This window comes from Pseudophryne corroboree, chromosome 5 (genome assembly GCF_028390025.1).
Source record: "Pseudophryne corroboree isolate aPseCor3 chromosome 5, aPseCor3.hap2, whole genome shotgun sequence".
In the NCBI taxonomy this organism is placed as follows: Eukaryota; Metazoa; Chordata; class Amphibia; order Anura; family Myobatrachidae; genus Pseudophryne; species Pseudophryne corroboree.
The window spans coordinates 745,150,574-745,172,599 of record NC_086448.1 but is presented as its reverse complement, the minus strand read 5'-3'; the positions used below and the strand labels follow the sequence as shown (position 1 = coordinate 745,172,599).

General features: G+C 48.9%; 1 protein-coding gene across 4 annotated transcripts in view; it reads right to left on the bottom strand.

The window, feature by feature from the left end:
• Positions 1–14,885, bottom strand: part of DPY19L4 (dpy-19 like 4) — a 132,741-nt gene extending 117,856 nt beyond the window's left edge. For 2 of the 4 annotated variants that reach the window (XM_063924128.1, XM_063924125.1), the window contains exons 1-2: positions 14,783–14,885; positions 5,665–5,775 (exon numbers count right to left, since the gene is read on the bottom strand). The gene's annotated coding sequence lies outside the window, so the exon portion shown is untranslated. Of the gene's footprint in view, positions 1–5,664; positions 5,776–11,282; positions 11,360–14,250; positions 14,303–14,782 lie in introns of those variants that run through there. The other 2 variants (XM_063924126.1, XM_063924127.1) reach the window with 2 other exon arrangements.
• Positions 14,886–22,026: the final 7,141 nt, after the last annotated feature.

The window sequence follows — 22,026 nt, the reverse complement described above, 5'->3', positions numbered from 1 at the left end:
ATCAGCAGATCGTCCAGATATGGAATTATGGGGGTAATTCCAAATTGATCGCAGCAGGAAATTTTTTAGCAGTTGGGCAAAACCATGTGCACTGCAGGGGAAGCAGATATAACATGTGCAGAAAGAGTTAGATTTGGGTCGGTTATTTTATTTCTGTGCAGGATAAATACTGGCTGCTTTATTTTTACACTGCAAATTAGATTGCAGATTGAACACACCACACCCAAATCTAACTCTCTCTGCAAATGTTATATCTGCCTCCCCTGCAGTGCACATGGTTTTGCCCAACTGCTAAAAAATGTCCTGCTGCAATCAACTTGGAATAACCCCCTATGTTCACTCCTTGTCTGCGGAGGAGTAGCATCATCTCTGCCATGTCCTTGGTGAACACCCTCGGTGCTGTGGAGACACCAAAAGGCAGTGCCTGGAACGGATAGTGACAATCCAGCAGCACAAATCTGAGATAAGCCTGGTGAGGCGGCCAGATCGGAATGTGAAGGTATGCATCCTTGATATAGAGGGATACTAGGAATTCCCCCTCCTCCAGACCTGAGATCACCGCTCTGAGACTCCATCTTGAATTTGAATTCCCTTAAGTAGGGGTTCAATGACTTTAGGTTTAAAATCGGCCTTACCGAACTATCCGGTTTCGGCACCACAAACAGGTTTGAGTAATAACCCTTGTGGTGTAGGTAAGGTGGAACTGGGACAATAACATCTGTTTGGACCAATTTTTGAATGGCTTCCTGTAGGATAGCACTTTCTGTCAGTGAAACTGGTAAGCCTGATTTGAAGAATCTGTGAGGTGGGAGTTCCTGAAACTCCAGTCTGTAGCCCTGGGTAACAATGTCTGTCACCCAGGAGTCTAGACCTGATGACGCCCAGATGTGACTGACATTTTTTAGTCTCGCTCCCACCTGCCCAATCTCCAGGCTGGGAGGTCCACCGTCATGCTCAAGATTTTGAGGAAACATAACCTGGCTTCTGTTCCTGAGAACCTGTTGGTGCAGGTTTTTGGATTTTCCCCGACCACCCCTAAAGAAGGTGGAAGGGGATTTGGATTTTCTAAATTTTGCGGTCTGAAAGGACTGCAGTGTGGACGTAGGATAAGATTTCCCAGTCGGTGGAGCTGCTGAGGGGAGAAAGGTTGACTTACCTGCAGTTGCCGTGGGAATTCACGCATCCAATGCGTCCCCAAACAGCGCCTGACCTGTGAAGGGTAGGTTCTCCACACTTTTCTTAGATTCTGCATCCGCAGTCCATTGGCGTAGCCAGAGTCCTTTGCGTGCTGAGACCGCCATGGAAGTAGCCCTTGCATTCAGCATTCCAAGGTCTTTCATGGCCTCCACCATGAACCCAGCAGAATCCTGTATGTGACGCAAAAACAAATCAATGTCACACCTATCCATAATATTTAAATCCTCTAGTAATGTGCCTGACGACTTTACTATGGCTTTAGAAATCCACGCACAATCAATAGTGGGCCTTAAAGTGACGCCTGTAGTAGTGTATAGAGATTTGAGCGTAGTCTTAATCTTGCGGTCAGCCGGCTCTTTTAGGGCGGTTGAACCAGGAACAGGTAAAACCACCTTTTTAGACAACCTAGATACAGAAGCGTCTACTTTAGGCGGGTTTTCCCATTTCTTTCTATCCTCTTCAGGGAAATGAAAAGCAGTGAGAATTCTTTTAGGGATCTGGAATTTTCTCTCTGGGTTTTCCCAGGATTTGTCAAATAAAAGAGTTCAGCTCTTTAGAAGCAGGGAAGGTGAGAGAGGATCTCTTATTTTCCATAAAATAAGATTACTCTTCCGGCTCAGGTACCTTCTCAGTAATATGCAAACCCTCCCTAATGGCTTCAATCATCAGCTGCACCCCCTTAGCAAGGGATGCATCCCCCCCCTGCATATCCCCATCACCGTCCCCTGTGTCAGAGTCGGTATCAGTGTCAACTTGCATTATTTGGGCAAGTGTACGTTTCTTAGGGTATGTAGGTGGGGTATTTGAGAAAGTAAGAGCTGAGTGCTGCAAACCCTCTACAGACTTTCTCAAAAACTGCATCTCTTTCTCGTTATGTGACATCCTTGATGAAATCTGGGATATCATTCCCCTTAAAGAATCCACCCATGGGGGTTCGGATTCGGAAGGTTAGGAAAGCACATTGCAGTCCTGAGTACATGGGATAGACTCCTCAGGAGAAGATACACACTCTGCAGCACATGATACAGAGCCCTTAGACATGGTAATGTGGATATATACACATACACACACACATACAGGAAAATGTCAGACACAGTTTCCCCAGAGTAACTTCATAGAGTCACAGAGTATAAGGAGCCAGCCACACAGCGCCCCAGTGGACAGTTATTATGATAACAGCCCAGCGCAAACTAAATAACCTTAATAGGTTAAATAGCACTAACTACACTCTCCCCCCTGTCTATTTCACCCTGGTACCGCAGTAAATGGAGTTATGTGGAGGGTCAGCGCTCCCTGTCAGTGTGTTTCAGCGTTCTGCAGGGAGGAAATGGCACTGGTGAGTGCTGGATCCGCTCTGAGAAGCCCCGCCCCCTGTAATGGCGCGGCTTACCGCACACTATGATTATACTGGGCTGAGGTCTTTAGTGCTAACAGCGGGATTAGCCCCTGTAAGCTACATTACTAGTGTTAGGGTGATCGCGCTGGCCCAGGACGCCCCTCAGCTGTGTCTACATAGATATGTTGCTGAGCCTTCATGGAGCGCAGCCTGACAGACACCCTTGTGCCGCCATTGCCACCGCCGGTGCTGAACTCACCACTCTTCTTTCTTCTGGCTGTTAGGGGATGGCGGCCGTGCTGCGGGAGTGAGCGGTCACTTCGTGGGCTTGCGATCAGCACCCTCAGGAGCTCAGTGTTCTGTCAGCGGAGATAGAGAACCATTAACTTCAAGAGTTGGTTCCTACTCGCCCCCTAAGTCCCACGAAGCAGGAAGGCTGTTGCCAGCAGCCTGCCTGGACCTTACAACTCTTAGAAAAAAAATAAAAACTAGAAAAACTCCTAGGAGCTCCCCTAGCTGTGACCAGTTCCTCTGGGCACATTTTCTAAACTGAGTCTGGTAGGAGGGGCATAGAGGGAGGAGCCAGCCCACACTATTAAACTCTTAAAGTGCCAGTAGCTCCCAAAGGACCCGCCTATACCCCATGGTACTAAATGGACCCCAGCATCCTTTAGGACGTAAGAGAAACAAAGGGAAGGAGTCATAGACAATGAGTGAGGCGCACCGTCATTTTTACATATGCAGCTCACTCTGAACAGGTTGCAAAGATGCAATTGGATTTGTAATCGCATTTTGTGATTCCAGGTACAGTAAGGGGGCTATGTACTAAGCCTTGGAGGGAGATAACGTACCAGCCAACCAGCTCCTAATTGCCATGTTACAGGCTGTGTTTGAAAAATGATAGGAGCTGATTGGCTGGCACTTTATCTCTCTCTAAAGCTTAGTACATATAACCCTTATGCCCATAGTGCAGTTACAGTAGTGTAGAGATGTGTCCCAGGGCACATCCGAGGTGCAGACCCTAGCAGGGGGCAGCTTGTCTGTCCCCAGCGCCTGTCGGCGTACAGCAGCAGCGGGGGTCTGGTGCAGGGATCAGACGTTTCCCTGCACCAGATTGTCAAAGGCGACGGGCAGCGGCGTTTCAAACTTGGCGCCACTTGGGCCGCGAATGAGAAGCGCCGCCAGCGTCTTTTCAAACCCGGCGCCGTCCGCGAGCCAATCGCGGCTCGCGGGGCGCCGGACAATCAGAAGCGGGCGCGGCGAGCCAATTGGCGCTCGCTGCGTCACAGGCCCCGCCCCCGGCATCTGACGTCAGACGCCGGGCGTGAGCCGAAACCGGGAAGCGCGGAAGAGCGCTGAAGAGGATGGCGCGAGGAGAAGACGGGAGGCCGCGCCGAAGAGCGTTGAAGAGCTCCGGTGGCCGCTGAAGAGGCCAGAAGACGTTGGGCTGCGGAAAGAAGATGTCCAGCGGCGGCTGGACGCGGCGAGGCGCCGGCGGCGCCGCTGTCCAGGACGGGCCAGCGACCGAAGATTGAGAAGGAGCACCGGAGAGGTCACCAGGGGTGGAAAGGAAGAGAGCTGACGAAGCTCCCCCCTGGTGCCTCTCCCAGCGGGTCAGGTAGGCCCTTCTCAGGCGCCCCTGTACCCGCTCCTCCCTAGACCACCGGGTGTTCGGGCATTAGGCCGTGGGCACAGTCAGGCCCTCCCGGCCTGTGGGTAGATAGTCGGGCCCTCCCGGCCCGTGGGCACATAGTCGGGCCCCCGGCCCGTGGCGCATGTTAGGCGGGCATTAGGCCCATGGGCAATTCAGGCATTAGGCCTGTGGGAGCATTAGAGGGCATTAGGCCCTAGTTCCTTTTGGCTTAGGGTTATAAGGTGACCCAGGGCATTAGGCCCAGGTCACCCAACGGGCGGCAAGTTAGGCGGGCACTAGGCCCGAGGGATAAAGTCAGGCCTCGGGCCTGTGTGCAGTTAGGGGGGGTGTTAGGCCCAGTAAATAAGAGGTTCCCTCCCCAAAGGTGGATAAAGGTGGCACTGGGCACTAGGCCCAGTCCACCCCAAGGTGTTTAGGCAGGCAGGCCCGCTCGGCCCGAGCCCCTGGAAAGACAGTGTACGGGGAGTGGGTGAGCTGTGCGGCCCCCACTACCTGGTGTTCTGATTCAGGTACTTAAAGGGACAGCACCGTGGTAGTTGCTTGCACTGTGTATCGTGATGTATGTTGTTACCGTGCGGGGCAAAGTGTGAGCTTGTTAAGTCTGTGTTTAGCGCTCTGTTGCACCACACCCACAGAGCTAGTTTGAGGGCTCTGCCGTTGTAGTTAGTATAGGGGTGTGACACTAGGTTAGAGTTAGGCCCTGCACGGCTGTTTGCTTGTTCGTTTGCCTCCTTACCTGTAAGAGAAGAAGACGTTCGCAGTGCGGAACGGACGGTGAGTAGCATTTGTGTACGTTTGTCCCTTTGTCTATCCCCGAGCGCCGGAATAGGGGTTTGCTCACGGACGTGAGAACCCCTTCATCACACTACGCGCGAGTGTGTGAATTCTGGGTGGCTGAGGCTTTATGCCTGTGATGACCTTTCACCCAACCGGTGAAGGTCGCCGTCACCCCTGGGGTATCCCCTTTTCCGGTGGAAGAAGGGTTGATACCCCCCCTTAAGGTAGACTATTTTCTCCTCAGCTCGTTCGTCCGTCAGCTCCGAGAGGGAATCGCCGCGTCCGGATCCGACTGAAGATTGCCAGGTCCATTGAAGGTTCCGGTACCTGAAGGTGAGAGAGAGCGGCGCCTGGTGAGTAGCGAACTATACCTGCATGGCAGCAGGCATCACCACACCGCACCGCCACCCCTCTTACATTAGCAGAAGAATACTGGATTATGTGCATATGGAGTTGAACAGAGCAGCATTTAAAGTATCACAATAGATGCATCAATACTGTAATCTTGCTCACAAGGGGCTACAGTGCCATATGCATGGAATATACCCACCGTACAAACAAGGAAACACTGAATAACATAAACTGATACATGAGCATGCAAAACAAACAAGAACAGCAACATACAACAGCTTATACAACAACTGTGGAAAGCTCTTCAAAATAAGAGGTTAAGGTGCCCCTGTCCAGCTCATTCCCTCACCTGTGCCTCAGTGTACCCCTGCTACCTGGAGGTCAGTCCCTGTGCCCAGCTCAGGTCCTGCTGCACAGCTCCCGGGGATTTCACATTAGCAGCAGCTCTCCATTCACAGCACTGCAAAGCAGGAAGTAGACGAGCTCAATCAAATACCTATTCAGGGATCAGTCTGTTCATTCTTTTAAAAAAAAGCAAAAAAAAAAAAGCATGTAACCTAGTTACTGACTCACTGGGGATTCCCCTTCCCCTACTCAGACATAGCAGAGTGCAGATCATCTGGGGTGGAGGATTTTCTAAACCAGCTGATATAAAGTTTATCAAAAGCAATATACTATACTATGACCATGTGAGGAGGAGGAGGAGGAAATATCAGTAACCTGTGGCCCTAAAAATCTGAAATTTGATAAACTACTGGCAGGCAGGGTAGCTGCTCACAGTCCCTACTTTTGTATTACTTGTGTACAGAAGAAACTTGAAAAGGAAAAACGGCTTGCCGAACGACGTAGTGATTCATGTTTTTTGCTACTCAATTTTTTTTTTATTTAAAATGTCACTTTTACGGAATATGTGTGTGCTTTATAAATAACTGGTAATTACAGTCCATTAAAATATTTATTTCTGAAAATTAACGCAGCAAAGTGGGAAAAAAAAACAACTACACTGTATAATTAGTTTGATAAAGAGCAGAAAACAATGTTGTGGTTTAGAAACATAGGGGTATATTTACTAAGCTCCCGATTTTGACTGATTTTAATTTTTTTTTCAAAATGTCATCTCGGGAATTTACTAAACAGAAATCTCGGCAGTGATGAGGGCATTCGTATTTGTTTTGAGGGCAGAGAAAAAAAATACGAATGAATACACCATCGGTCAAACACGCCTGTTATTTTATACAACTCTGTAATTTACTAAGAATTCGTATTCACAATCACTGCTGGCAATAGCCAAACACTGCCGGTAAATGTTACAAATCGTAAAAAAAAGCAGTTTTCAAATAGACCTGCTTTTTTATCCGTATTCTGATAGGCATGCATGGATCAGTGAGATCTGTGCATGCTTAACAGTGGGAAGGGGTGTGAATGGCTTAAAAATCCCCAAAAAATTTGCGTGGGGTCCCCCCTCCTAAGCATAACCAGCCTCGGGCTCTTTGAGCCGGTCCTGGTTGAAAAAATACAGGGGGAAATGTGACTGGGGTCCCCCCATATTTAATCAACCAGCACCGGGCTCTGCGTCTGGTCCTGGTTAAAAAAATACGGGGGACAAAAGACGTAGGGGTCCCCCGTATTTTACCCTGGAGGAGTGGGGACCCCTTAAATCAAGGGGTCCCCCCCTCCAGCCACCCAAGGGCCAGGGGTGAAGCCCGAGGCTGCCCCCCCATCCGCGGCCGGTGGATGGGAGGCTGATAGCCATTGTGTGAAATGAAAGAATATTGTTTTTTTGTAGAATAACTACAAGTCCCAGCAAGCCTCCCCCACAAGCTTGTACTTGGAGAACCACAAGTACCAGCATGCGGGAAAATAACGGGCCCGCTAGTACCTGTAGTTCTACTACAAAAAAATACCCAAAAAAATACACAAGACACACACCGTGATAGTACAACTTTAATTGACATACATGCACACTTACACACATACGTACTTACCTATGTTGACACGGAGCACCTCGGTCCTCTTGTCCAGTAGACTCTACGGGGTACCTGTAAATAAAAATTATACTTACAAACAATCCGGTGTAGATCGGTCCTCTTCTTTATCTTTGTAATCCACGTACTTGTTGAAAATAAAAAAACGAAGCTTGCTGGGACTTGTAGTTCTTCTACAAAAAAACAATGGCCCTCATTCCGAGTTGATTGCTAGCTGCTTTCGTTCGCAGCGCGGCGATTAGTTGAAAAAGCGGCACTTCTGTGCACTGCACACGCGCGTCGTACTTCCACACAAAACTATGCAGTTTCACATAAGGTCTAGCGACGCTTTTCAATCGCACTGCTGATCGGTGAGTGATTGACAGGAAGTAGGTGTTTTTTGTCGGAAACTGAGCATTTTCGGGGAGTGTGTGTAAAAACGCAGGAGTGGCTGGGGAAACGGGGGAGTGTCTGGCCGAACGCAGGGCGTGTTTGTGACAACAGAACAGGAACTGAACAGTCTGAAGTCATCGCTAGCTAGGAGTAAGTTTCGAGCTGCTCAGAAACTGCACAATCTTTTTTTGTAGCAGCGCTGTGATCCTTTCGTTCGCCCTTCTGCTAAGCTAAGATACACTCCCAGAGGGTCGCGGCTTAGCGTTTGCACTGCTGCTACAAACAGCTAGCGAGCGAACAACTCAGAATGAGGGCCAATATTCTTTCATTTTACACAAAGGCTATCAGCCTCCCATCCACCGCCCACGGATGGGGGGAACAGCCTCGGGCTTCACCCCTGGCCCTATTGATTTAAGGGGTCCCCACTCCTCCAGGATACCCCAGCCAGGGGTGACTAGTTGGGGGGGTAATGCCACAGCCGCAGGGACCAGTATAACAGTGTCCCCCGGCTGCGGCATTATCTCTCTGGCTAGTGGAGCCCGGTGCTGGTTTAAAAAATACGGGGGACCCCTATGTCTTTTGTCCCCCGTATTTTTTTAACCAGGACCGGGTGCAGAGCCCGGTGCTGGTTGTTTAAATATGGGGGGACCCCAGTCATTTTTTCCCCTGTATTTTTTCTACCAGGACCGGCTCAAAGACCCCGAGGCTGGTTATGCTTAGGAGGGGGGACCCCAGGCAATTTTTGGGGGGATTTTTAACACTTTACAGACTTCATATAATGTACACAATGAAGCCCTGCATGGATCTCACTGATCCGGCCAGGATTCATTGTGTTAAGTCCGGCAGTGTTTTGCTAATCACTCCAGTAAAACACTGCCAGACAATACAAATCACATCGACATCGGAAAATACAAGCGTAGTAAATTACATGCACTTTATTCAAAAAGTTGAAAAAAAACATGAACGATGTAATTCGAGTTTAATCTCCCACCAAATCACTGCAAATACGAACCTAGTAAATATACCCCATGGTGTCATTAATACCGCTTTCACCCATGCAGCCAAATCCCGGGTTTATGCACATGAACGCGAAGCCGGTATAACTGCATGTGTGAAAGGACACAGCCTGGGAGTAAGTCCCAGGTCCCCAACCCTGCTCCCAACCAGGGTCACGCCAGAGCTGAGAACTGGGAATTTGCCAGCTGCTAGACCCAGCAAATTCCTGGGTCACATGTCAGACATACAGCAAAAACCTGGGTTTTTGCCCGTGAATGTGCATCTGCCCATGTATTTGCTATGTGTGAACAGAAACCCAAAGTCCCGGGTCTACAACCCTGCTCTATACCAGGGTTGCCTCTAGTGTGAATGCATCCAACCTGGGTTTTCCTCATTTTCAGATCTGCCCTTCTTGTGTGTGAGCTTCCTGCAAGTATTGCCCAGTCTGCTGTAATAGTCTAAATTTAGCTGAGTTATGTTATAGCCATTAGCCGACCAGCCAATCAGACACTTTTCTTCTAACCTGGGTCTAAAAACCCGGGTTGGATGCATTCACACTACAGACGACCCAGGTTGCGCTTGGGAAAACCGTGGTATAGAGCAGGGTCATGGACCTGGAACTTCCACCTGGGTCGTTTCTGTATACACATAGCCAGTAGCGGATCTTGCCACGGGCAAGCAGGACTTTTGCCCGGGGCGCCGCCTTCCGGAGGGCGCTGGTGCCATCTGGAGGGCGCCGCACCATGGCAAGATCCGCCACTGCTGTGCCCTCCGCTGCCCGCTGTGTCCCCCGTCTGTGCCTCCTGTGAAGGGAACTAGACGCGTAGCGTCTAGTATCCCTTCGTGGAGAGTACCTTTGCTGAGCGGTGCGCGATGACGTCATCGCGCACGGCACAGCAAAGGTCCTCTCCACGAAGGGAACTAGACGCTACGCGTCTAGTTTCCCTTCGTGGAGAGGACCTTTTGCTGTGCGGTGCGCAATTACGTCATCGCGCACCGCTCAGCATTCAAGCGGCGCTACTAATGTACAGGGGGCGTAACTGACCACGCCCCCTGTATTAAGCCATGCCCCGTTTCCTGCCCGGGGTGCAGAGCGGGCTTGAACCGGCCCTGCACATAGCAAGAACCCGGGTCAATGCACACAGGCAAAAACCCGTTTTTTGCTCTATGTCTGAAAATTTGAATTTGATGGCAGATAGGAACCACTTGGCCTATCGAATCTGCCCATGTACACAAACACAATTATACCAGTAGTGGATTTCCCACTAGGCACGTGAGGCATGTGCCTAGGGGCGGCAGTTGTTAGGGGGCGGCACACCTGGCTGATAAGGGACAGATTTTAAATTTTTTGATGTTTGTATGAAGCTCATTTTGCAATAATCCTTCTGCTGTTCCAGGACTTTTGCGCTGATTTCTTTTTTGGTCCAGTCATGTGCCGCGGCTCTCAGGACTCTGCAGGTCAGTCGTTGGTCAAGTCCTAGGAAGCAGGTCAGATTCTGTACCGCAGATCACATCCATCACTGGTTCATCACTTTTTCTTTATTGATACTGGTTTTTAAGTGAAAATAGATTAAAACTGTATGATATTATCTCCACTGTAGTTGTTTAGAATGTAATTAACATTTGTTTAGGTGGTCTCATAGCACTTGTATTTGTCTATTTTGCACAGAAACAAAGTCTGTGTCATTGGAACCCTTACCACAGCCCAGAGTTATCACATCCCTCCTGAGGTGTCAGTAATCCATGTGGGCTTCATATAAATATTTTATGCAATTCACAATATGAGCGTACCATCTTCGGAGTGTTAGAGAATTAATATAACTTTTTATTTTTTTCTTATTTTTTGGTCAGATTATTATTTTTTGTCAATTATTTTAGAATCTAACTGGACCCTTTTTTGTTACTTTCCCCTCAGCTCACTTTAACATTTTTTATAAAGGAGAACATTTTCTAAAAGCAATTACAGAGTAAGACCATTTCCCTTACTATGTAAGCTGCAGAACTAGGTGTCCTGTTAGTTGCTTTTCTTTGTACCCTTGTATGCCTTACTGCCATGTTTTGCTAATCGCACAGTGTAACCTATGTAGTGCACCCAACATGGCTGCCTCGCCTGGTACTCTCTTGTGTAGGATAAACAATGCATGGTTCTGAACTCTCCTAATATTTTTGTCTCCCCCAAATATGTGTAATTTCTTCACCTTTTGAGAGGATTTATTAATAAAATAAAGACAACTTCAAGCAAAATATATTAAAAAAATAAATGTCTATATTTATTTTAAGTAAAATGCTGCCTATTTTTCTTCTTCTTCTTCGTCTTCTTATTATTACTAATATTATTATTTGTAATTATTATTATTATTATTGTTATTATTATTTACTCTGCATAATAAAATAGGGAATTTCTCACCAAGATTGGTCCAGTAATCTTACAAACTTGTCCTATAAGAGGAACAAGATGATGTAAGCCTCATGACTCATGAAGAGTCATCCTTCAGCTCTCAGGAGAGGAAAAAACCCCTTCTGGAGGAAACCTCTGGGGACCCATGGCTGCCCGTCCCTCTAGGCATTAAGAGACTATGCAGAGTTTACCCAGACCACCCGCCCACCGACTAACCTTGCCTAACCCGGTCATTCCTTCTGTCACCTCAAATCTGCTGTTTTGACCTTTTACCCGTCCGAAGAAGAACGCACCTACACGTCCATGGTGAGAGAGTGAAAAAAGAGAGCAAGAAATGAGTGGGAGTGAGGGGGGGGGGGGGGGGGGGGACAGTCATAACCACCATAGCATTAATTTCTGACGCAAACAGGGATCACTACTGTACAAATGTAGCCACTCTCATCGTGGCTACATCATATCGCGATTGCGCCTCATTAGGCGCGACCGTACCGCATACGTGTGTGCCCCATTCGCATGGATGAGAATGGCAAATGCCGCAGCTCGGCACAGCTAGGCACAGGTGCGCATAGCCGCGTTGAGGGTGCATGTTTACCTCAGATGTAGCCATGATCAGCGTGGCTACATCTGTATATAGTATTGGATAAAAATAAAAGTAATTATTAAAGCACAATACAATTCTCTTACACCTCTGCACATTAATAAAAATGATCAGCCGGCAATACTGGCATACTGAGATTTAGGCCGAAAGAGAGAGAGTAAAGGATTTAATTTGCAACATTACAGTCTCACCAAACAACTCCAAGGAGATGTCATAGGTGCGGCTGCACATAAAGTATTTACCTGTAATTAGGAACATTATGGCATACTTGCCTACCTGACCCTCTCCATGAGGGAGAAAATGCTCTGTTCCTGGACTTTCCTGGTAATGTATGATTGCCATCACCTGTGGTGAAACACCTTTCTTATCAATTAACTAGCTCACCACAGGTGATGGCATTCTTTATATCAGCAAACTATAAATATATTTTCACAACCCCTCTACGCACACAATTAGCAGCCTTACAAATAACAGCCACAGTAGTGTTCCTTACACACGTCTCCAGTGTAGTGTCAGATACACATAATGTGCAGTGCCAGATAGACATGACATGCCCCCCAGCAGTGCCAGCTACACATGACATGCCCCCCAGCAGTGCCAGCTACACATGATAATGTTCACGTTTTAGGGCAGGGTGCTGATCACAGGGAGGGCACATTTTTAAGTTAGGAGGGCAAAATTATGTACATACTGTAATGCTTGGTGCTCCCCTACCTGTATGCTAAAGCATGGACAGTGCGCGCCAAAGGCACGCAGCAAAAATTTAGGGGCGTTGCTTCGTGGGGAAGGTGCGTGGCCACATAATAGTGGCAATTCGCATTACACCACACAGTAGTGCAGCTAATACACACTGCACCAGGTAGAACCTCCTAGACACTTTGCGCCAGGCAGAGCACGTTAGACACTTTGCGCCAGGCACAGCACGTTAGACACTTTGCGCCAGTTAGAGCACTGAGACACATTGCCTAGCCACAGACGCCTAGCGGGAACACTACATGATATGCTCCCCAGCAGTGCCAGCTACACGTGACATGCCCCCCAGCAGTGCCAGCAACAAGTGACATGCCCCCAGCAGTGCCAGCTACACGTGACATGCCCCCCAGCAGTGCCAGCTACACGTGACATGCCCCCCAGCAGTGCAAGCTACACGTGACATGCCCCCCAGCAGTGCAAGCTACACGTGACATGCCCCCCAGCAGTGCCAGCTACACGTGACATGCCCCCCAGCAGTGCCAGCTACACGTGACATGTCCCCCAGCAGTGCCAGATACACATGACATGCCCCCAGCAGTGCCAGATACATAAATGCCCCCGCAGTGCCAGATATGCCCCTACAGTGCCAGATACATAAATGCCCCCACAGTGCAGATATGCCCCCACAGTGCCAGATACATAAATGCCCCCACAGTGCCAGATACATAAATGCCCCCACAGTGCAGATATGCCCCCACAATGCCAGATACATAAATGCCCCCACAGTGCCAGATACATAAATGCCCCCACAGTGCTAGAGTTGCCCCCACAGTGCCAGATACATAAATGCCCCCACAGTGCCAGATACATAAATGCCCCCAGTGCCAGATATGCTCCCACAGTGCCAGATACATAAGTGCCCCAACAGTGCCAGATACATAAGTGACCCCACAGTGCCAGATACATAAATGTCCCCACAGTGCCAGATACATAAATGCCCCCACAGTGCCATATACATAAATGCCCCCACAGTGAAAATATGCCACCACAGTGACAGATACATAAATGCCCCCAGTGCCAGATACATAAATACCCCCACAGTGCAGATATGCCCCCACAGTGCCAGATACATAAATGCCCCCTCAGTGCCAGATACATAAATGCCCCCACAGTGCAAATATGCCCCCACAGTGACAGATACATAAATGCCCCCACAGTGACAGATACATAAATGCCCCCAGTGCCAGATACATAAATGCCCCCACAGTGACAGATACATAAATGCCCCCAGTGCCAGATACATAAATGGCCCCACAGTGCCAGATATGACCCCAGTCACCCACAGTGCCAGATATGACCCCACAGTGCCAGATATGACCCCACAGTGCCAGATATGACCCCACAGTGCCCTGCCCACCCCAATACATAAATGCCCCCAGTGCCCGATCGATAAATGCCCAATACCTGCGGTGCTGGGAGCCGGGAGGGGGAGTGCTGTTGAGGGCACGGGTGGACTCTTCAAAACGCTCGTGTGCACGCTATGCAGACGCCGGCGCCGCACAATACGCCGCATAGAACGCACACAAGAGTTTAGGCCGGGGCCGGGACACTGCAGGCTGGCTCCAGGCACAAATATGGCGGCGCAAGCGTGCGGCGGCCATTAAGGGTGGCGCCCCGCGCAGCCACTCTATTCAAACATGCCTGGAGCCGGCCCTGTCCTTTATAATATCATGTCCAAGAACTACCCCCCAGACCTAACACCCCACTTCCCATGTAATTAATATTATGTCCCAGAACTAACCCCCCCAGACCTAACACCCCCTCCTCCTTTATGTAATATCATGTCCCAGGACTACCCCGCCCCCCCTCCCCAGACCTAACAACCCCACTTACCCTGTCATTAATGTCATGTCCCAGAACTGCTCCTCCAGGCTTAACAACCCCCTCCTCCTTTAATCAATACCACGTCGCAGAACTACCCCTTCTCCTTTAATTAATATTATGTCCCAGAACTGCCCCCCAGCCTGAAAACCCCCTCCTCTTTTAATTCATATGATTTCCCAGAACTGCCCCGCCCATAATAAAACCTCCATCCTCCTTTAATATTATGTCCCACAACTGCCCCCCTCCCAGAATGAAATCCCATCCTTCTGTAATTATTATGTCCTACCACTGTACCCCCAAGCATGAAACCCCCCAATCCTACTTTAATTAATATTATGTCCCAAAACTGCCCACCTAATCCTGAAAACCCCCCTCCTCCCTCAACTAAAATCATATCCCATAACTGCACCCCACACCTAATAACCCCCCTTTCTCCTTCAATAAAAAATATGCCCCAACTGCAATGCCCTCCATTGCATAAATATGCTTTTCAATAGAAACCACCTCAGATCTATGGGGGCAGATGATCACATCTACTCACCCTTCTCCTCCACCTGCTGCGCACTGATCACTTCCGTCTCCATCTCTCTCTCTCTCTCTCATCCTCACTGATTTGCCGCTTCACTGCAGCTTCTACTGATTGGTGGATAGCTCCGGCCATCCACCAATCAGCATTAATATACTCCAAGAAATGTGATTGGTGTATGGCCAGCGCCGTCCACCAATCGATAATGCTAGCAGCCTGCCCTGCTGTCGGTGTATGGGTGTAGTGAGAAGCCGCACAGGCTGTGCTGCCGGTGATACGCTGCGAGTGTCAGGAGTGACATGACTGGCGCTGCAGTCGGGAGGTACGGGCAGGGAATGTTGTGGTTTGCTATCTGCAGCCCAAAACCCTTAATGGCAGTGAAAAATCCGTGCGCCCATTAAGGATGGCGCCCTGCGCGGCCGCACTCGTCGAACGTGCCTGGAGCCGGCCCTGCATACACACATATATATATACTGTGTGTGTATGTGTATATATATATATATATATATATATATATATATATATATATATATAGTGCCTAAAGTGGTCCTAGAGAGGTGGTGGAACTCACCCCCCCCCCACACACACACACTTGGGTGCCTCACCTCCAACCCCTCCCACCCAACAGATTCCACACCGCTAGCCCCTCCCCTTTAATTATGTTTATTGTTTTTGCATTTGCTGCTGGCCTGGTTAATTAGTACTTCCTCCTCCCCCCGCTTCTTTGTGCCCCTGTCCAAAACACATTCATATCTGTAAAGGTGCTCTGTGCAGAAGCATAAACATCACATCAAATAATTAAACAACTTAGAACCATTTATTTTATTCAATAAAACCTTCCCTTTTTTATCTCCTAAACTTTACTGCAATGATGTTTGGTGGGGTGAGGCAGAGCCTTTCCTGCCACAATAACGTTTGTACCAGAGTTTTGACTGTATAAAGTATATGAAAAATACAAAGAAACTGTTAGAAATATCATCTTTGTATTATTCTAATCATTGTTATAGTCAAAACTCTGGAGTAAAAAGTCGATGGCAGGTGAGGCAGTGCCTATCTTTTCTGCACATCTCTGCTGTACCTGTGTATAATGGTATCCGTTCACATGGTCGACCATGTTATGGTCGACAGTCATTAAGTCGACCACTATTGGTCGACATTGACATGGTCGACATGGACACATGGTCGACACATGAAAATGGCCGACACATGAAAGGTCGACACATGAAAAGGTCGACATGAGTTTTTTAACTTTTTTTTCTTTTGGGGAACTTTTCCATACTTAACGATCCACGTGGACTACGATTGGAATGGTAAAGTGTGCCGAGCGAAGCGGTAGCGGAGCGAAGGCACCATGCCCGAAGCATGGCGAGCGAAGCGAGCCATGCGAGGGGACGCGGTGCACTAATTGGGGTTCCCAGTCACTTTACACAAAAAACGACACCAAAAAAAGTTAAAAAACTCATGTCGACCTTTTCATGTGTCGACCATTTCCATGTGTCGACCATGTGTCCATGTCGACCAATAGTGGTCGACCTAATGACTGTCGACCATAACATGGTCGACCATTCATACCGGAACCGTGTATAATGCCCACATGTATATACTGCTGCACCTGTGTATAATGCCCACATGTGTATACTGCTGCACCTGTGTATAATACCATGTATATACTGCTGCACATGTGTATAATACCATGTATATACTGCTGCACCTGTGTATAATACCCACATGTATTTACCGCTGCACCTGTGTATAATGCCCACATGTATATACTGCTGCACCTGTGTATAATGCCCACATGTGTATACTGCTGCACCTGTGTATAATACCATGTATATACTGCTGCACCTGTGTATAATGCCCACATGTGTATACTGCTGCACCTGTGTATAATACCATGTATATACTGCTGCACCTGTGTATAATACCATGTATATACTGCTGCACCTGTGTATAATACCCACATGTATATACCGCTGCACCTGTGTATAATGCCCACATGTATATACCGCTGCACCTGTGTATAATGCCCACATATATATACCGCTGCACCTGTGTATAATGCCCACATGTATATACCGCTGTACCTGTGTATAATGCCCACATGTATATACCGCTGCACCTGTGTATAATGCCCACATGTATAAACCGCTGCACCTGTGTATAATGCCCACATGTATATACCGCTGCACCTGTTTATAATACCCACATGGACTCTTTGCCTCATATATTGTGTGTAAATCTGGCGCAGGTACTAGCCAGTGCCTCCTGAACCATTTACCTCACCGCACGTCCCTGATTGATGGGACACCAGGAATATTACATGTGAAATTTATGTGCATTTGAAATTTTTTAATACTGTACCTTGGTTGAAGCGTAAAGTGTATTCCATTAAAAGTCTAAAAGTACAGGACAAGACCTGACCTCTACCATCTACAGATGTAGGCACACTCATCGTGGCTACATCTAGGCACGAATGCACCTTGTTTGCCGCGACCGCGTGCATAGTTAGACGCACACGCGTCTTAGACGTTCAGGAGCTCCATTCATAGTGAATGGGGCAGCAAAAGATGCAGCTTGGTACAGGTGTGCCTAATCGCGCCGGGAGTGCCCGTTCCAGCAAGAGTGGAGTGTAGGTGTGGAGCTACAGTGAGCAATTGATACAGCGCGGTTTTTATCCGCTCCTTGAGCCCAGTCTGTCTGCCAATATTTTGGTAAACCATATATTCTGGTACGAGTTAGTGACCTTCCATATAATATTCTGAATGAAGATATAACAGTATTGCACTATGATGTCCATGTTCTCATTTGTTTGAGGTATCGAGAAAAGAAAAAAAAAGAACATCAGAGAAAACAGTGAAAATCTTCTAAATTAAAGGACTGGAAATTATATTAAGTATTGTGTGCTCTTTCATGTGGTGGTGCTTCTGTTCTTTCTGTCTTTTCACTGGAGTATGGGTGACACTCTTTTCTACTTAACACGTTAGCCGCCCTTGCGCAACTGTGATATTTTATCTCTTAGATGTATCTCTAAGCTGCTGCAAAAATAAATTCCATCGTCAGACTGGAAATGGGTGCATATTCCTCCTCACACCAAGTGTTACTGCACACTCAACAACTTTCATTTCAAGTTTTCAACAATTTTATTTTTGCCTTGCACTTACAAAATAGGTGCACATTCTGAAACCCAGAGTCCAGTGCTGACTGCCGTCTGTTGTTCAGCTGCTAGGGAGGAGGGGAGGTGTGCGGGCGCCCCCCACACGCCCAAACGTGTCTGTGTCTCCTCCAAGTAAGTCCATCCACAGTGCGGCGTACCCCCATCCAGCCCCTGCCCCAGCACAGTTTGCGCATCTTGTATTTCGCGGCATGACATCATGACATCACACCGCACATTACATGCAAAGGAGACGGATCCGCTGCCACTGCTTCTGTCGAGCTGGGTAGCAGCAGCGCCAGCACTAAATAGGCTGGCGCTGCTGTGTTATTGACACTGGCTGCCACTTGCTGCTGAGTAGAGCACTCTGTTTGTAGGTAAGGTGGGCGGACGGAGGCGGAACTGGTTCCGCCTCCAATTAGCCCCTGTATATATACAGTATATACAGTATATATATATATATATATATATATATATATATATATATATATATATACACATACAGTATATATATATATACCAAAGGCGGCTCTCTGGGGGGGATTGCGACTCCTCTCCCCTCAGCTTTAAGAACCAGGCGGCACTCCTCGGATTTGTTCAGCCATGAAAGGCGTGTATTAAATCACATCAAAGTAAATCAACAATGACAGGCATAGTGATCAACTCGGAATGACCCCCATTGTCTCTCACAGGTAGGAACTTGTCTGCATGTAATGACTTGCAAGGTGATAGCTCCATGTATGTCACCCTTCCAGTTTATGGGGAAAGTAATGTCAAAAAGTTGAGTGTGTGAGGAAGAAAACAAGACGTGTAAAATAGTATATTTTTTCTACATTCACATCAGCTTCTTCTTTACACAGAGCAGCACATACTGATAAATCTGTAGGACAATGTACAATACACATCTTTGTGGATTGTATCATATATCTATAGGGGTGTAGTATGGTATGCCGGCGGCCGGGCTCCTGGCGATCAGCATACCGGCGCCGGGAGCCCGACCGCCGGCATACCGACAGCGTGGTGAGTGCAAATGAGCCCCTTGCGAGCTCGCTGCGGGCACGGTGGCGCACTAAGCGCGCCACGCTGTTTTATTCTCCCTCCAGGGGGGTCGTGGACCCCCACGAGGGAGAAAAAGTGTCAGTATGCCGGCTGTCGGGATTCCGGCACTGGAATACTGTGCGCCGGGATCCCGACAGTCGGCATACTGAAGACCACCCATCTATAGGATATCAGCATGGGCATTATAATGGGCCACCATAATGGTGAATGATAGGTTTAGAGATAAAAAGCTCAAAGTAAGTTCAGATTTAGGAGGTGCAGTAAGGTCTATGGCCTAATTCAGATCTGATCGCTGGGCTGCGTTTTTTTCTGCCCTGTGATCAGATAGTCGCCGCCTACAGGGGAGTGTATTTTCACTGCGTAAGTGTGCGATCGCATGTGTAACAGAGCTGCACAAACTGATTTTGTGCAGTCTCTGCGCAGCCCAGAACTTACTCTTCCAGTGCGATTGAATCCTGTTGATCGGGGCCAGAGCTGACGTCAGACACCCTCCCTGAAAACACTTGAGCCCGTCTGCGTTTTTCCAGACACTCCCTGAAAACGGTCAGTTGTCACCAACAAACGGCCTCTTTCTGTCAATCTCCTTGTGAACGCCCGTGCGAATGGATCCTTCGCACCATCCTGTCGCTGATTGGCGAAGCCCGCTGTAGCCGTCCGATGCGCCGGCGCATTGTGATGCATGCGCAGTCCAGATCTGATCTCCCACTGTGCTGAAACGCACAGCCGCGATCAGATCTAAATTAGGCCCTATATCAAGGTTACAGATACATGTTAGTTTTCTTTTGTGTTATAATTATTTGAAATAGCAGTTCTCTATGGGCTACACTTTGCAAATGAACTGGCAGTAGGTTCCTCTGGAACCCTCCCCAGCAATGGCCATCAGCTTGTGTGGTCAGTAGACAGCTCATGTCCGGGTTTCGCTCCAAACACATCGCAGCGAACAGGCTTACGGAGCCCTTGCCTGAGTGGGTTTAGCAATATATCAGATACATCAGCAACTGACCCTCTGCAGCAACTGACCTCCTGCCAGGCCCCCACCAACAAGCCTGGGCCTGAATAATCAGTACCCCTCAGGGCTTAGTTGCCTACCTTCCCTCATTCTGCAGGAGACTCCCTGAAATAGTAGTAATCTCCCTCACTCCCTGAATAGTCCCTCAATCTCCCTGAAAAAAAGAGAAATCAGAGATACATACATTCAAATGGGATAATCAGTGCCATGTCCCTGTATTGGTTACTTATAAGGCACAATGATCCCTATGGCTACATGCATTGTAAATGTTTCTTGTGGCCACTTACAGTATATGGTACCTCTTGTAAAACACAATATACACAAAAAATCCTGCAAAATATCAGTCTTTTCTTCAACAAGTAGATCTTACTAACTTTGGGGCTCATTTACATTAGGATGTAAGTTATTTTCATGACACGCCTCTAAGATGTAGCAGTACGCGCCCGCGTTGATAGGGGTTACTTTCACACTCTCCCTGAAATGCTTTTTCAAAGGTAGGTAAGTATGACACACATGGAAATCACATTCACAGAAGCTCACACACACACAATCCCCCCCCCCCCCACTCACTCTTACCTTACACACTACAGCAGAGTTTACTCTCACTGGCTGCCCTGCATGTGCATCAGCTTCAGCTCTCCCTCTCACAGCACAGCAGCAGCCATGTGAGCAGCAGTGTATACAATGCTTAGTCTTAAGTGGCTCAGGGACGTGCAGTCAGGGGAGGCAGTGCCTCCCCTGTCATTAATGATTAAAATAATATAAAGAAGACACTTATGACACATATTCTGTGTCATTAGTAACTTCTTTACATTGTCCTAACCACTTTAATGCTGAATAGTTGTTTGGGAGGCACTGATAGCAGTGCCTCCCGCTAACAATAGGTACCACTTAAAGCAGGGAGAGGGGGGGGGGGGGACAAGCACTGGGCTGAGAGGGGGGGGACGACAAGCACTGGGCTGTGAAAGCCCATTGAAACCAGCGGGGGAAAGCGGCACTTATACAAGTGCCTCGTTGACAGGGGAAACCCGCCCCTGTCAACGAGGCAAATGTGATTGGACAGCGGATCCAGTGCTGGATCCGCTGGTCCAATCACCCTTATGCGGCGGGCGGAAGCAACGGCGGGATCCGGCGCTACTGTGGAGCTGTCACCACAGTTACAGTAGCGCGCCCGGCGGGGTGAAGAGGCAGCGGGACCCGGCGGCCGGCGCTGCTGTGGAGCCGGTGGGGTGAAGAGGCAGCAGGACCCGGCGGCCGGCGCTACTGTGGAGCTATCACCACAGTTACAGTAGCGCGACCGGTGGGGTGAAGAGGCAGCGGGACCCGGCGTTGAAGCAGACCAAGGAGGGCGCTGCGGTGGACCATCAGTATTTACATCGCCGCAGCCGCCCGCTGTGCCTGGATGCCGCTGGGTGTCCTCCTGCTCCCAGCCCTCCCACGATGCTAGGGAACTGGGGGAGGCAGTGGTGGATTGCCCTCCCCCCTGCCTCTCAAATAAATATATTATATATATATACAGTGTTCGAAGTGGGGCGGTATGGTATACCACCACTTCTTCCACTGACCCTGAAATTAAAGTGCAGCAGGAGGCGAGGGAAGTGGCCATCCTGCTACACATGGTGCTCTCGTCCCTGCTCGGCGGCCGGCGGCTGTGTAGAGCGCTGTACTAGCTCACAACCACCCGCCGCTTACCACCACCGCCCGCCGCTCACCGCCGCTGCTCACCACCGTCAGCCACCAGCCGCTCACTGCCGCCAGCCACCAGCCTCCACACGCAACAAATGGCGGTCAGAGGGACCTCACCGCCGCTGCCCATTGGTGCCTCCGCCGACCACAGTCAGGTAATGTTCCCCTGCTGTCACTCTCTCTCCCTGTCATTACTGTCCCTGTCCCTATTGTCACTCTCTCCCTGCTGTCACTGTCGTCACTCTCTCTCCCTGTCGTCACTCTCTCTCCCTGCTGTCACTCTCGTCACTCTCTCTCCCTGTCGTCACTCTCTCTCCCTGTCCCTGCTGTCACTCTGGCTGTCCCTGCTGT